At 41.4% G+C, this 14,759-nt stretch overlaps 1 protein-coding gene across 5 annotated transcripts in view; it reads right to left on the bottom strand.

Moving 5' to 3' along the window:
- Positions 1-14,759, bottom strand: part of scalloped (TEA domain transcription factor 1 homolog scalloped) — a 218,434-nt gene that overhangs the window by 97,406 nt on the left and 106,269 nt on the right. The gene's annotated exons all lie outside the window — the stretch shown is intronic.

The following is a 14,759-nucleotide window of genomic DNA, read 5'->3' as shown; positions in this document are numbered from 1 at the left end:
TTACAACGATCTTTTGCTGATATATAATAATAATATAATATATATATATATATATATATATATATATATATATATGTATTATATTATTATTATATTATTATTATATATATATATCAGCAAAAGATCGTTGTAAAATATTATATAATATATATATATATATATATATATATATTTTACTATTATATAATATTTTACAACGATCTTTTGCTGTTTGACAAAGTGTATAATATTCATTCGATAGAGCTTTTTCTGCTCTACAAAACTGTGCTAATCGTCTTTTCGAGTAATTTAATTTTTTATTATTTTCGAGGCTTGGAAATGGAATATCCAGGAGGTAAAAAGCAACGTTTTCGACACCTTCTCTTCTTCGCTCTTCATCGAGGCCAAAAAGCTGCCGAAGCAGCCCGGAACATTTGCAACGTATACGGAGAAGGTGTCGCAGGCGAGTTTACAGCACGGAAATGGTTTGCGAAGTTCAAAAATGGCGATTTTGACGTCGACGCCCCGCAGAGCGGAAGACCTTCTGAATTCGAATTTAATCCGGGCTCCCAATTTTTCGGCAAATCCCATTGCATAAAGACGATCGAGAATCGTTTTATGATCGCAGTTCATTTTTTCGGCCAATTCACGACTTGTTCGGTGACCGTCCTCCTTCGAAAGTGCTTCGAGACGCTCTTCGTCGAATTCAGAAGGTCTTCCGCTCTGCGGGGCGTGTCGTCGACGTCAAAATTGCCGTTTTTGAACTTCGCAAACCATGTCCGTGCTGTAGACTCGCCTGTGACACCTTCTCCGTATACGTTGCAAATGTCCCGGGCTGCTTCGGCAGCTTTTCGGCCTCGATGAAAAGCGAAGAAGAGAAGGTGTCGAAAACGTTGCTTTTTCAGCTCCTGGATATTCCATTTCTAAGCCTCGAAAGTAACAAAAAATTAAATTACTCAAAACTGACTATTAGCACAGTTTTGTAGAGCAGAAAGAGCTCCATCGAATGAATATTATACACTTTGTCAAACGGCAAAAAATCGTTGTAAAATAAAAGAAAATATAAAAACGCAACAAACTTATTTCGCAACCAAATATCAGCTTGACCAACGAGTTCGCGGAGATCCTCGACGATGCGCGCCGTTTTCTGCATTCGTCGAAGATCGTCGCGCGAACCTAATGGTAAATTTTCGCATGACGTACAACGTAGAACGGACAACGTGCAACTATCCAATTAAGACGCACACGTGCACACGGAACGGGAAATCGATCGAATCAGCGGATATAGCGATCGCGGTGCGTTCGAACGAAGTCGTTTTCAGGCCCCGTTCTCCGGGGAGAATCGATCGGGGACGAGTTTCCGGTGCCGAGATAGTTCGCAGTCGAGTTCGCTGTGACTGCGGGACTTCAAGTTTTGAAAACGTGCAAACCATGCGAGTTGATTCGCTCGCGTCCCGCGTCTCGCGGGTCACGTTGCGCGCGCCGACAACGCGACCAGAAGAAACGAGCGCAAAATAGAAACACCACAAAACAAGTGAAAGCATTCGGTTCTACATAGTATTTATGGTTCACCGATGTTTCCAATGAATATGTATACCATGTACATTCTTTCGTATCTAGAACGATCGTTGCGGATCGAGGCTTACCGTATAAAATTGTACACAATACGACAAACGATCCTAAGCGTTAATCCGCTTTTACAGTGCTCCATCTCCAAGCCTCGCAGTGCTCGTCGAGGTTTAGTCCGATCAATCCGTTTTACAGAACAGGTATACCTGTTGCACGAACAAATTATATCGTAGACAAATTTCGGGTAAAAATTGAGCAACGTCGACGAACGATCGAGGGCGATGACTTGTTTTTCTAACACTAAACCTACCGCGGTCAAAGTGACCGCTTTCTTATTTTGCAATTCTGCAAAGTTCCGAGACTCTTTCGTGGAGAACGCTTGAATAAGTTATATTAGGTCTACCGGAAAGTTCTGTCCGATAGTGTCACTTCGAGTTTCAATCCATATGCGCATGTTGATTTGAGACATATATGACTATCTCTCTTTATCATTGCATTTACACACGTGTACTCTCCCAAATAAACTGAAACAAAGATGTCTCGTGTCGTTATTAAGTGAGACGCGATCGCGAAAACATGGCTACCGATGATAATGCCAGACCACATGCTGCTTTGGCGACTCGTCAGAAAATCGCAGAGTTAGGCTGGGAAATTCTGTCGCATCCACCATACTCCCCAGACCTAGCACCCTCCGATTATCGCTTGTTTCTCTCTTTGCAAAACTTTTTACAGGAACAAAAATTCAAAACTGAAGCTGATGTCAACCAAGCATTAGTCGAGATCTTCGCCTCTGAAAATAAATCATTTTTTAAAAATGGCATTTCATAATGGCAAGAAGTCATAAGTAACGATGGAAAGTATATTCTACAATAAATATTATTAAATGTATGGAAATTGTGTTATATTTCAATTCAAAAACGGACAGAACTTTCCGGTAGACCTAATAATATAGAATAATAAATATATAATATAATATAATATAATATAATATAATATAATATAATATAATATAATATAATATAATATAATATAATATAATATAATATAATATAATATAATATAATATAGTATAATATAATATAATATAATATAGTATAATATAATATAATATAATATAATATGATATAATAATAATAAAAACTTTACAAATTCCAAATAAATTCGGTCTTCTCACTTTTGTGAAGCAGTACATGCCAGTTAGTATTACTGCTTGGTTGATTTAGTGTTAAATGAAACGAGGAAGATCAAACTTCGTTCGGCTGCAAACGGCATCTCCGAAAACGGAAAACAAATTTTGCATCTTTGCAAAATCCGAGCATTTGGTGAAATTTTGAAATTTTCAATACGACTAACATGGCTTCGCAGTCTTATGATTACTGCGACGAGGATGCGTTGAGCTTATAATCGAGATACTCTATCATAAAGTAGAGATTTCGAGCTTCGATTTGAAACGGGAGTCATCGTTCTGCGATGATTTTTCACGAAATTATCGTCGCTAGAAATTGGCCGATCGATCGATCGACCGGCCGACAACTCAATTATACAACGGTTGCTCAAATGTCGGTAAGTTGATCGCACGGCGGTTCAATCTCGACTACGGTACAACAGTTCCATAGCAACCCCTATCTTCAATTATTCTATTAGGGGTTGTCCACCACAGAACAGTATCGCATTATAGCGATTTGATTTGGACAAGTTGCCGTAACGCATGTATGAAAGTACCGGTATCGGCCGTAAATACCGATATTAAAACCTAATTACGGTTTCACTAATACCGGTATGATACCGATACCTCAAAATACCCCGGTATTCTCTCTCTCAATTCCAGCATTTAACCCTTTCCACTCGAATGGCGATTCCAAGGCGCCATTGAAAATTGTTACGTCACGTTTCAAAATAATATTGTTAATCGAATTTGTTCATATTTGGAAGAACTGTTGAAAGGATAACTCTGTTGCATCGATCAGAAAATTCAATTTCATACGTATAAAATGCATTAGGTTGTTTAAAATGGAAATACAGTGGGGTCGGAAGAACTGTATTAAATTTTGCGTTAATTTGGCTTCGAGAGAGAGTTCGAAGGGTTAACATTGAACGTAGAACCAATGACCACTGTCTACTGATCACTGATCATTGACGAGCGATCACTGACCATTGATCATTGGTCACTGACCATTGGCCACTCATCACTGACCGTTGACCATTGACTACCAGCCGTTGACCACTGATCACTGACCATTGACATAACCTTGGCATATTTGTATATATCGCATTTATGTTACATTTTGACAACTGATCACTGACCATGGACCACTGATCACTGACCGTTGACCACTGATCACTGACCATTGACATAACCTTGACATATTTATATATATCGCATTTATGTTACATTTTGACAACTGATCATTGACAACTGATCACTGACCATTGACCACTGATCACTGGCCGTTGACCATTGACTACTAGCCGTTGACCACTGATCACTGACGATTGACATAACCTTGACATATTTGTATATTATTTATGTTACATAACAGATTTGTTTGTACCTTGGCAATTTCTTATTACTGATTATCCTGTTACATTGAAATATTTGTTACTTGTTTAAATGTATTATGCTCAAATACGTCTCAGTTATGTATGTATTATATTAGAATGTGTGTTACCATAATAAAATTAGTCGATACACAGTTTCTAAAAAATTACCGAATACCGAATGTTGATAAAAGATGTTTTTATTCGACAAAAAACAAAACAAAATCGTTGCACCTTTTTAACATAACTGTATATTATTTATGTACGAATCGATTCGTCTTTATATCTCCTGCAAAAATTGTTAGCGTACTTCGGTCGAAAATTAATTAGTTTAAATGTTACGATCATTGTCCCGAACGCCCATAAGATCGCATCACTGTGCACCACAACGTTTGCGCGTCGTACCAGGCTGCGTTTGCAAAACTACACGTGTATGCATATATGTATTATGTATCAAGCTCGGATGCGTGTATATTGTACATCACCGTTACCCACAGGATAACGATAGATCGATGGAACACGCTCGGATTAACGGGCTGCACGCTCGCGCGTTTCCAAACTCGCGCGCACCGTGGCCGCACCATGCGTTATCGGGCCGCTCGTATTTTCTCCCCGGGCACGGGAGCCCTTCTTGCGGTTATCGAGATAACACGACATCCGACAGCCGTGTTTCCATGCGTGTCGAAAGCTGCGCGGTTCCTTGTTCCGGCGACGCGTACTTTTTTCCAATTCCGCCACGACCACGCGAATTCCTTCGACTCCGCCGAATAACTTCGTTATGGCCGTTGTCGCCGATCCCATAATCGTTCGCCTCGGAAATATGTTCGGATTTTCGTCGGAATATCTTCCATCGATTGCAACTCTCGCGTCGAATAACGCCGGTTTAGTAACGGCTGCAATAATATCTCCCTCGAAGGTCTCGTCTCTTTCCTCGTCCCTTCCCCCATCACCATTTGTTTCCTAGCACGATAGAACACACACGATCCAATTACATTTTCGTTAGCCAAGAATCTATATCATAAGCTTTCCCCATGTTAGAGAACATAATGTTGCGGGAACCACTCTCGTTCGACTAGATTACCAGACATCGATCGGTTTTCTGGTACGCATTAATACGGTATTACCAATACAGTAATGATGTCTCCCTAATTGACGCTTGGATTCTTCAGAAAAATGGACAATTTTGGAAGAAGAGACGCGATTATTCGTGTCTTGCATCTCGTTTTTATAATTGTTGACATATTCGTAACTATAAAAATGAATCGCAAGAGATATTAGTGTACTATTAGAGCACGTTTCATTCTCAACTGTCGAGTGCATGGGCACCTTTTCTTAGCTGTCAGTTATTTGTCTACGTTTGAAGAAAAGGCACATACAGGCGGCCCTCGACTTTTGCACATACTATTGGGTTCGCAACTAAGTAATTGCCGATTTCAGTTATAGATGTCTCTCACTCCCATTTTTATGATATCCGTAAATGTTATATTATAAAATTGTTATTATTATTATTATGTTATTTTTTATTATCCGTGAATGTTAGCAACTTGACAAATCGAATGCGGCGGTCAAGGAAAAGCGACCAGAATTGGTCGATCGTAAAGGTGTCATTTTCCAGCAGGACAATGCTAGGCCGCACACGTCTTTGTCCACTCGGCAAAAATTGATGGATATTGGTTGGGAATTGATGTTACACCCACCATATAGCCCTGATTTCACGCCATCGGATTACCACTAATTGTCGATTTCAGTTATAGATGTCTCTCACTCCCATTTTTATGATATCCGTAAATGTTATATTAAAAAATTATTATTATTATTATTATTATGTTATTTTTTATTATCCGTGAATGTTAGCAACTGAACAAATTGAATGCAGCGGTCAAGGAAAAGCGACCACAATGCTATAGTTAGCTTGCTGACTTTTTTAACACCCAAGAAATATAGTTCAAATGTTATTTCAGTTTTATAAAATGGCACCAAAGTGGTACCACCGGCATACAACAGATAGTTTTTGCGTGGCACCAGCGTGGTGCCACCGGACGGCATAGTGTTAATATTGAAACCAATAAAAGGATTAGCTTCAGTCTCAACGAGGAGGTTTTGATAATATATTGGGTTGGCAACTAAGTAATTGCCGATTTCAGCTATAGACGTCTCTCACTCCCATTTTTATGATGTCCGTAAATGTTATATTATAAAATTATTATTATTATTTTTGTTATTTTTTATTATCCGTGAATGCTAGCAACTGGGCAAATTGAATGCAGCGGTCAAGGAAAAGCGACCAGAATTGGTCGATCGTAAAGGTGCCATTTTCCAGCAGGACAATGCTAGGCCGCACACGTCTTTGACCACTCGGCAAAAATTGATGGATATTGGTTGGGAATTGATGTTACACCCACCATATAGGCCTGATCTCGCGCCATCGGATTACCACTTATTTCGATCCCTGGACAACTCCCTTCGCGGTAAAACTTTTAACGACGATGACGCTGTAAAATCTCACTTAACTCAGTTTTTGGCCGAAAAGGATCAGACTTTCTACGAGCGTGGAATTTTCAAGTTGTCAGAGAGACGGCAAAAGGTCATCGGACAAAATGGAAAATACATTACAGATTAAACTTCGTTCCAAGTAAAAAACAATTTTTATTTCATTGAACAAATCGGCAATTATTAGGGGGACCGGAAAGTAATGTCGTTTTCTCAAGTTAAATTCACACGACTACATTTTTAACAAGTTTTTATTTCTAATCAACAATATATTCACCTTCGTTATCAACAACCTTTTGCCATCTAGTATACAAATTTTCAATGCCGGAGCGGTAAAAATCAATCGGTTTTTCTGTAAAATATGTCGAGATAGCATTTTGGACATCATCAAAATTTTCTAATTTTTTGCCACTAAGACAATGTTGCAGTGATCGGAATAAATGGTAATCCGAGGGTGCAATATCGGGCGAGTATGGTGGGTGAGGCAGTACCTCCCACCCCAATTCGTTAATTTTGTCTAAGGTCCGTTTTGCACAGTGCGGTCTTGCATTGTCATGTTGCAGAATAACTCCTTTTCTGTTGACAATCGCCGGATATTTTTCAATCAAAGACTGGTTTGCTCGTTCCAGTTGTTCACAATAGACATCTGCATTAACAGTTTGTCCAGGTTTTAACATTTCAAAGTGAACAACTCCGCGTGTATTCCACCAAACACACAGAAGTGCCTTTTTGGGGTGTAAACCCGGCTTTGCAGTAGTTTGTGGTAATTCATTTCGGCTGAGCCACTGCCTTTTGCGTTTCGGATTGTCGTACAGGACCCATTTTTCGTCTCCAGTGATCAAGCGATGAAAAAACGGATCTGTGCGGTGCCGTTGAAGCAATACGTTGCACGTGATGGACCGGTTGGCTTTATTCTGTTCGGACAGATTATGGGGGACCCAAACACCAGCTCTGCTTATTTTTCCAATCTGTGGCAAATGTTCTTGCTACCACTTCTGCCCTTAGCACATCGTTATCTAATGTTGTTGGTCTTCCTGATCGATGGGCGTCCGAGAGATCAAAATTGCCTGATCCGAACTTGGAGAACCATCTTTGGCATTTTCGAACGTCCAATGCGCTTGGATAAACATCGCAAATGTTTTTAGTCGCAGCAGTCGCGGTATTACCCTTGCGAAACTCAAAAAGCATACAATGCCGGATATGCTCTTCTGGTATTTGACTGGCCATTTCACCCCAAATTACAAAAAAAAATCTAATACTTGATTATTCAGAAGCAAATATGATACAATAACCTCAAAATCTCTTTGACACGCCTTCCAAGTACGTAATGAGCTACCAAATGACAATCAAATATCGAAATGCGCAGAAACGACATTTACTTTCCGGTCCCCCTAATACTTAGTTGCCAACCCAATACATATATGTACATACGTGTATAACTGTAATATTTAAACACTTCGATGCTCTTACCTCTAATATAATACTCGCGCATCGTTCCCTGCAGTCTGACGATTCGACGGAGAGCGAATCTGATCCTGCATGCATATTTTACTTATCGGTAACCGGCCATTAGCAACGGTAGAATAATTATTGCCGACAAATAGAAATCAGATAAACCGATAGTATTCGTTTCGACGACGGAGCTGAAACGTTGCGGAGTAAGGGAAGAATAGAGGGAACGTGGTACGAACATTTTTTAACTCTTTGCACTCGAGGGCTCCGGAGCGGAGCCATTTAAAATTTGTCTTCAAACTCGAGGGCTCCGCTACGGAGACAATGCAAATAATTTTCAGTTTTTAACATAAGAACAAAAACAAATCGTAAAAATTAGTTATAGGATGTTTCGCTGTTGGTGACAAATGACGTTTGTATCCATAAACAATTAAAAAAATAATAACATACAACGATGACTTTTCTTTTAATGCTTATATCATGAACTTACATGAGAATATGATCTTTTCACTAAAATGGCTTCGAGTTGCTGGTAATATGACTGAAAAAAAACTTCGAGTGCAAAGGGTTAATATTGAAAATGTCTGTTATACTTGAAATATTTCGACAAAATTGTGACTTATTCGATAGCCGCGTAGATTTCGGACTCGACGATCGCAAAATTTATCCGTAGCTTTGGGAGCTAGAAAATGGATCGATTCGAGTGAAAATAATATAACGAGAGTTTTTCGATTTCGACGCAACCTCGTCACTGTGACGTATCGTGCGCCGCAAAGGATATTCGAGGTCATCGAAAACAATGGAGGACCGACTAAAACGTTAAGGTTCCTTCGTATCGTGTTCACGTGATCATTTTGTAGATACGAATAAAAAAAATATTAACACTTTATCGACCGCTAGCCTATTTATCGGCTTCTCGATTGCCAATGTTTATCGATCGCTAGCCTATTAATCGGCTTTTCGATTGCCAATGCTTATCGACCGATAGCCTATTAATCGACTTTTAGCTATCGACGGTTTTCGCTTCTTTACTGTTTTGTTAGTAGCTGACCTCCTGTATGCTGACCTCCCCATATCCTTATGAATTATAATTATAATAATTATATTATTATTTATTATTATTTTTAAAGGAATAAGCACAACACAATGAATAGCGAAAATTTAGCCGGTACTGGGAGCAAATGCGCGCGCGACTAAGCCAGTCCTTACTGAGTGGCAGCCTCAACCACAACCGGACGATAAAGTGTTAAGCGAACCTACATTTATTTCGCGCAACATTTTCAAATTGTTCCAATACCTACATAACAACCATATTAATCAAAATTATATGATTTAAATAATAGCGTGTTCCGCTAAACGCATCGCATCGAATCGCCCGTACCAATAACAAAACGGAAAAATAGTACGTAAAACGCGTTAATATTCTATAAGAAAAATGAGTCGAACTATCTGTCGGATACTGTATCTGTGTAGAATACACCTGCAGATGTATGCGACAATGATATTCTTAATGGAAGGCTACAGATTGACCGTGATTAATCGAAGCGTGTCACCTGCCGCGGAGAGAGGAAGATGCGTCGAAAATAAAAGTTGGCCGTCGCAGCGGTCAGAGATGGCTGGAGGCATATACTATAGAAAGAAGAAGAGGAAGAAGAGAATGAACAGCGTGGGAGAAAGGAGGCGAGAGGGGGAAAAGACGGACGGACGGACGGACAGAGAGAGAGAGAGAGAGAGAGAGAGAGAGAGAGAGAGAGAGATGCGAAACGTGGCTCGAACCACTCCTCCCTTCATAAATGTTTGAGCGGACGGCAAAGTGCGGAGTGGTATCGGGCTCCCTCCACAGTCCACGCACAGTCCGCAGCCTTCCGTTCCGTATCCACTAACTGAATTAACCGGTCGCCGGTGTACCGTTGCGCCGCAACGCTGCGCGATGCGACGCGTATATTGTAGTATGACGCGCACCTAGGAGAAACACGCGTGCAAAACTCGCGCTTTGCGGATCCGCATCGCGCGAGCCACGCGTATCCTTCGTACGAAACGTTGCCCCGTCCGGTTCTCCGGTGATTCGGCCCTCCTCCGGCCCTCCCGACTCACGAAACCCCGGCCGCAATATATTACCGAGCGCGATGTCCCGTGCAATTTACGTACGATTATGCAGATGCGCACGAAGCTCGCCCACGTCCTGCTTTCCGACGCGAAAGAACGACGAGGAAAGTTGCAGCGAAAGGGAGAATCGCGCATAGACAGAAACAGAGAGAGGGAGAAAGTTGGGAAAACGAACAAGTCGCGTCCGGCTTCTATGTATGGGAATCAGAACCGTTGCGGGAAGAGAATGGATGCATAGATAGGTGGTACATAAAGCGAGAAAAGACAAAAAAAACTCTTTCTGGTTTCGAGCAATGTCTTACTCGAGAATAAAACCGCCGCGATGCCGTCTCGCGTATCGTACGTATATCGAAGCTGGAATACGATATCGTGGCGTTCCCGGTCCGGGCCAGGTCCGGTAAACTCTTATCGGCGTTCACCCTGCCAAACAGTGATATAGAAGCCTGAAATCAGGGCCAAAATCCTAAAAATCGAAGTTGTCGTTGGAGAGTTTTTTGACTTACGGATTGGTTAGTTTAACCCTTTCGGTACGAGCGCGTTGTCCGCCGTGACACTTCCACTGTACGGGGTGCCGCGCCGAAAATGCGCACATAACGCAGGGTCAGTTCACTTTTGTGGATATTTTTTCTTAAGCGTTAAGTAATGACTGTGCTTAATCCGTTTCTAAATCTTTCTTTAAATATTTCCTGTAAACATTCTGTAAAGGGCCTACAGAAATATGGCTTACATGGATGCCGGATGTATTCGGCACTCGGCCACACAGGTGACTAGATGGATGTCGGATATATCCGGCGCTCGTACCGAAAGGGTTAATGATGCATCCGTGTGGTGGGAAAAACGAAATGACCCATACTTTCATACCTGAATGACAATTGCACTTCGAATTTCGAGTTTTTTAGGCAGTCGTTACTCGCGAGCGAGAGCGAAAGTACGAAGTGAATGGTTTAAAGCGTGTATGTTTTTGTGGAAGTGTTTTTTTTTCAATCGTGTAAAATGGATATTGTTCCTGGTGCTAAGTACAACATTTTGTACCGCTAACATCTCACGAATTGTTAACTATTACATTGGAAAATCGATAAATTGTAGATTCAAATTATAAGAGCAAATGGAATGCATTTACTGTAAAGTTATAGTCGAAACTTTTGCGGCCATGAGGGCCTGCTTTCAAACTTACCGGAGCCATAGTTTATAGTTTCATCTAGCTGCGCTTAAAAAATTGGCTGCAACGCGTTGCACTTTTTTCAGTTACAACCATTTTTGTGAGTCAACGTACGGGAAACTGTCTCGCGAGAGTATCTAAGACGGAATAACTTTCTACAAATCGTGCCAAATTGCTTACATCGTTTCGAGATGTTAGGAAAAACACTTTATTAGGCAATGTCGAAAATTATTTTGAAAAAGAATGAAATTTGTTAGATTGAAAAAAATGTGTCAATTTTTGGTTTTCCATTTTCAGGATCTCGTGACAGTCGATACTGTCTAACTGGGAAAGAAGTGTTCCTTATTATTAAAGAAAACTTGAATAGTGACGATAATTCGATAATAGAATATTTTAAGCAAAAAATATTGCAGCAAGAAGGATTCGTGGTCGACACGAACGATGATGTGACACAAGCCATGAAAAAATTATTTTCTGCCTCGAGATATCAGCAATCTGAATCTCTGAAGTCGTTCCGAAAATTCTATTGTCAAAAATATTACTGTAGAATCTTGGGAAAAAACAAGGGAACTGTATACAGGACCTTTGGCTTCGTAGCCGATCGACTTTCCCGCATAGCCACGGAACCTTCCTGATTTCCCAATTTTTCAACAACCCATCCGCCATATTTGATGCGCCATTTTGTTTTTGGAAAACAAAAATCGCTACAGCAAAATTTTTAAAAATGTGTTTTAGTCATTGGTACAGTAAACTAGTCCCTTTTACGCTGAAACAAATTCGAGTCGTTCAGTCCGATCCGAAAGAAGTCATTCGGTTTTAGAAGCTGGTCGATTACTTTTTGCCAGGGATTGTATTATTCGCAGGTGCAGGAGGACCGGTAGGTTCTAAACGCGCGTTTCGTCTCGTTTCGTTTCGTCGCATGGCGTCGCGTTCACGGAGACGACTAAGAATGATTTATTATGCGCGAGACACTGCTGTACGCGAGCTGGGCATAAGGACGAACCAGCCAGCCAGCCAGCCAGCCAGCCAGCTAGCCAGCATCGCTTTATTTCATTTTATGGCCACCCTTTGCCCGTTGCAACTTTATTGCGAAATTCATTTACGGCGGAGTCGGCCCGTCCGAAAGACCCCTTAGACTACCTGAAAGGACGTAAAAGCCGCGATAATTGAAGTTCTGCCTCGGTCTACCACCGCTAAAATTCTTCCCTTACAGTTTAGTCAAGTTTATTAGACCGTAAGAGAAATTCGAAAACGCGCGCGGATATACGTACACGCGTCGCATACATCGAGACCGATCGATTGTAGAAACACCGTCACAGGACGCGAACCGACGATTACGCTCGAATCTTCGTGCATTTATTCAATAACGCGAGGCACAAGACGCGTGAGCAATCAAAAAATGGGTACGGCCCGGCCGATGAAAATGTGCGCTTCGGATAAGCGAATTAGCCGCGTATCACGCAGAGTCGCCGCCGCGCAAACGTTTCGCGGCCCGCGGCTCGCCGCTCGCGTCTCGCGTCTCGCGCTTCGTTGCCTCGTGTTCCGTGCCACGTGCCGCACGCTTCGCGATTCGCGACACGACGCCTGCCGTCGATGCCGTCGACGCCGTCGATGGCCATGCCCCGCGGGTCGCACCGCCGCCCGCGGTAACGACGTCGCGCACGTTCACTCGTGTTATCGGCGGTCCACGGATAAAATAATGTGCCTGTGTAAATATCGTTTACCGCATTCCTTCGTGACATTTACCGGTCCGTGCGGTCCGCTGTAGAAACAGCAGAAAAGTTGTCGACCATGCTGCGCTATTACCTATTTTATTCGCGTTGTGCTCTATGGAATATACAGGGTGGACACCCTGTATTACATTGGAGAGACATTAATGTACAACAATGTCTCTCTAATTGATGGTCAGATTCTCCACTAAAATGAATAATTTGGGAAGAGATACGATTATTCGAGCCTTACGGTTTATTTTTATAGTTATAAATTGTCCACAATTGTAAAAACGAACAGCAAGGCTCGAATAATCGTATCTCCTTTTCCCGAATTGTGCATTTTAGTGGAGAATCTGAGCGTCGGTAAGGGAGACATTAGTGTACAATTAGTGTACAATAATGTTTCTCTAATTGACGCTCAGATTGTCATCAGAAATAGACAATTTGGGAAGAGGAGCCTTGCGAATTCGGACCTTGCGACTCATTTTTATAGTCACCGATTTTCAACAATTATAAAAAGGAGCTGCAATGTTCGAATAATCGTATTTCCTCTTCCCAAATTGTCCATTTTTGTGCACAATCCGAGCGTCAGTAAGAGAGACATTACTGTAATCCGTCCGACTACAGTAATGTCTCTTTAATCGACGCTCAGATTGCTTTTATAGTTACGAATTGTCAACAATTATAAAAGCCGTGTAATAATCGTATCTCCTTTTCCCGAATTGTGCATTTTAGTGGAGAAACTGAGCGTCGGTAAGGGAGACATTAGTGTACAATAATGTCTCTCTTATTGACGAACAGATTGTACACGGAAATAAACAATTTGGGAAGAGGAGCCTTGCGAATTTGAGCCTTGCGACTCGTTCTTATAGTCACCGATTTTCAACAATTATAAAAAGGAGCTGCAATGTTCGAATAATCGTATTTCCTCTTCCCAAATTGTCCATTTTTGTGCACAATCCGAGCGTCAGTAAGAGAGACATTACTGTAATCCGTCCGACTACAGTAATGTCTCTTTAATCGACGCTCAGATTGCTTTTATAGTTACGAATTGTCAACAATTATAAAAGCCGTGTAATAATCGTATCTCCTTTTCCCGAATTGTGCATTTTAGTGGAGAAACTGAGCGTCGGTAAGGGAGACATTAGTGTACAATAATGTCTCTCTTATTGACGCTCAGATTGTCCACGGAAATAAACAATTTGGGAAGAGGAGCCTTGCGAATTTGAGCCTTGCGACTCGTTCTTATAGTCACCGATTTTCAACAATTATAAAAAGGAGCTGCAATGTTCGAATAATCGTATTTCCTCTTCCCAAATTGTCCATTTTTGTGCACAATCCGAGCGTCAGTAAGAGAGACATTACTGTAATCCGTCCGACTACAGTAATGTCTCTTTAATCGACGCTCAGATTGCTTTTATAGTTACGAATTGTCAACAATTATAAAAGCCGCGTAATAATCGTATCTCCTTTTTCCAAATTGTCCATTTTCGTGCACCATTTGTGCGTCAGTAAGAGAGACATTACTGTAATCCGTCCGACTACAGTCCGCGAGCGAATGAAGAAGTTTTCCACCGCACACAAGTGTACAAGTAATTTCGAATCATCCTACCCCGCGCTGGTTGGCTCGGCCGCCTCGCGTCAGCCGAGCTCGCCTCTCATTGGTCACTGTTTTTCGTTAATAACTCGTTAACGGTGCCTCGGAGAACATTTTCGTAAAGGAAGAAGTTGCTTCAAATGATCCGAGGAATCCG

Source organism: Megalopta genalis, chromosome 6 (assembly GCF_051020955.1).
Source record: "Megalopta genalis isolate 19385.01 chromosome 6, iyMegGena1_principal, whole genome shotgun sequence".
NCBI classification, from domain to species: domain Eukaryota; kingdom Metazoa; phylum Arthropoda; class Insecta; order Hymenoptera; family Halictidae; genus Megalopta; species Megalopta genalis.
Note: the sequence above shows the minus strand (reverse complement) of the source record. Positions and strands in the feature narration are given on the sequence as shown.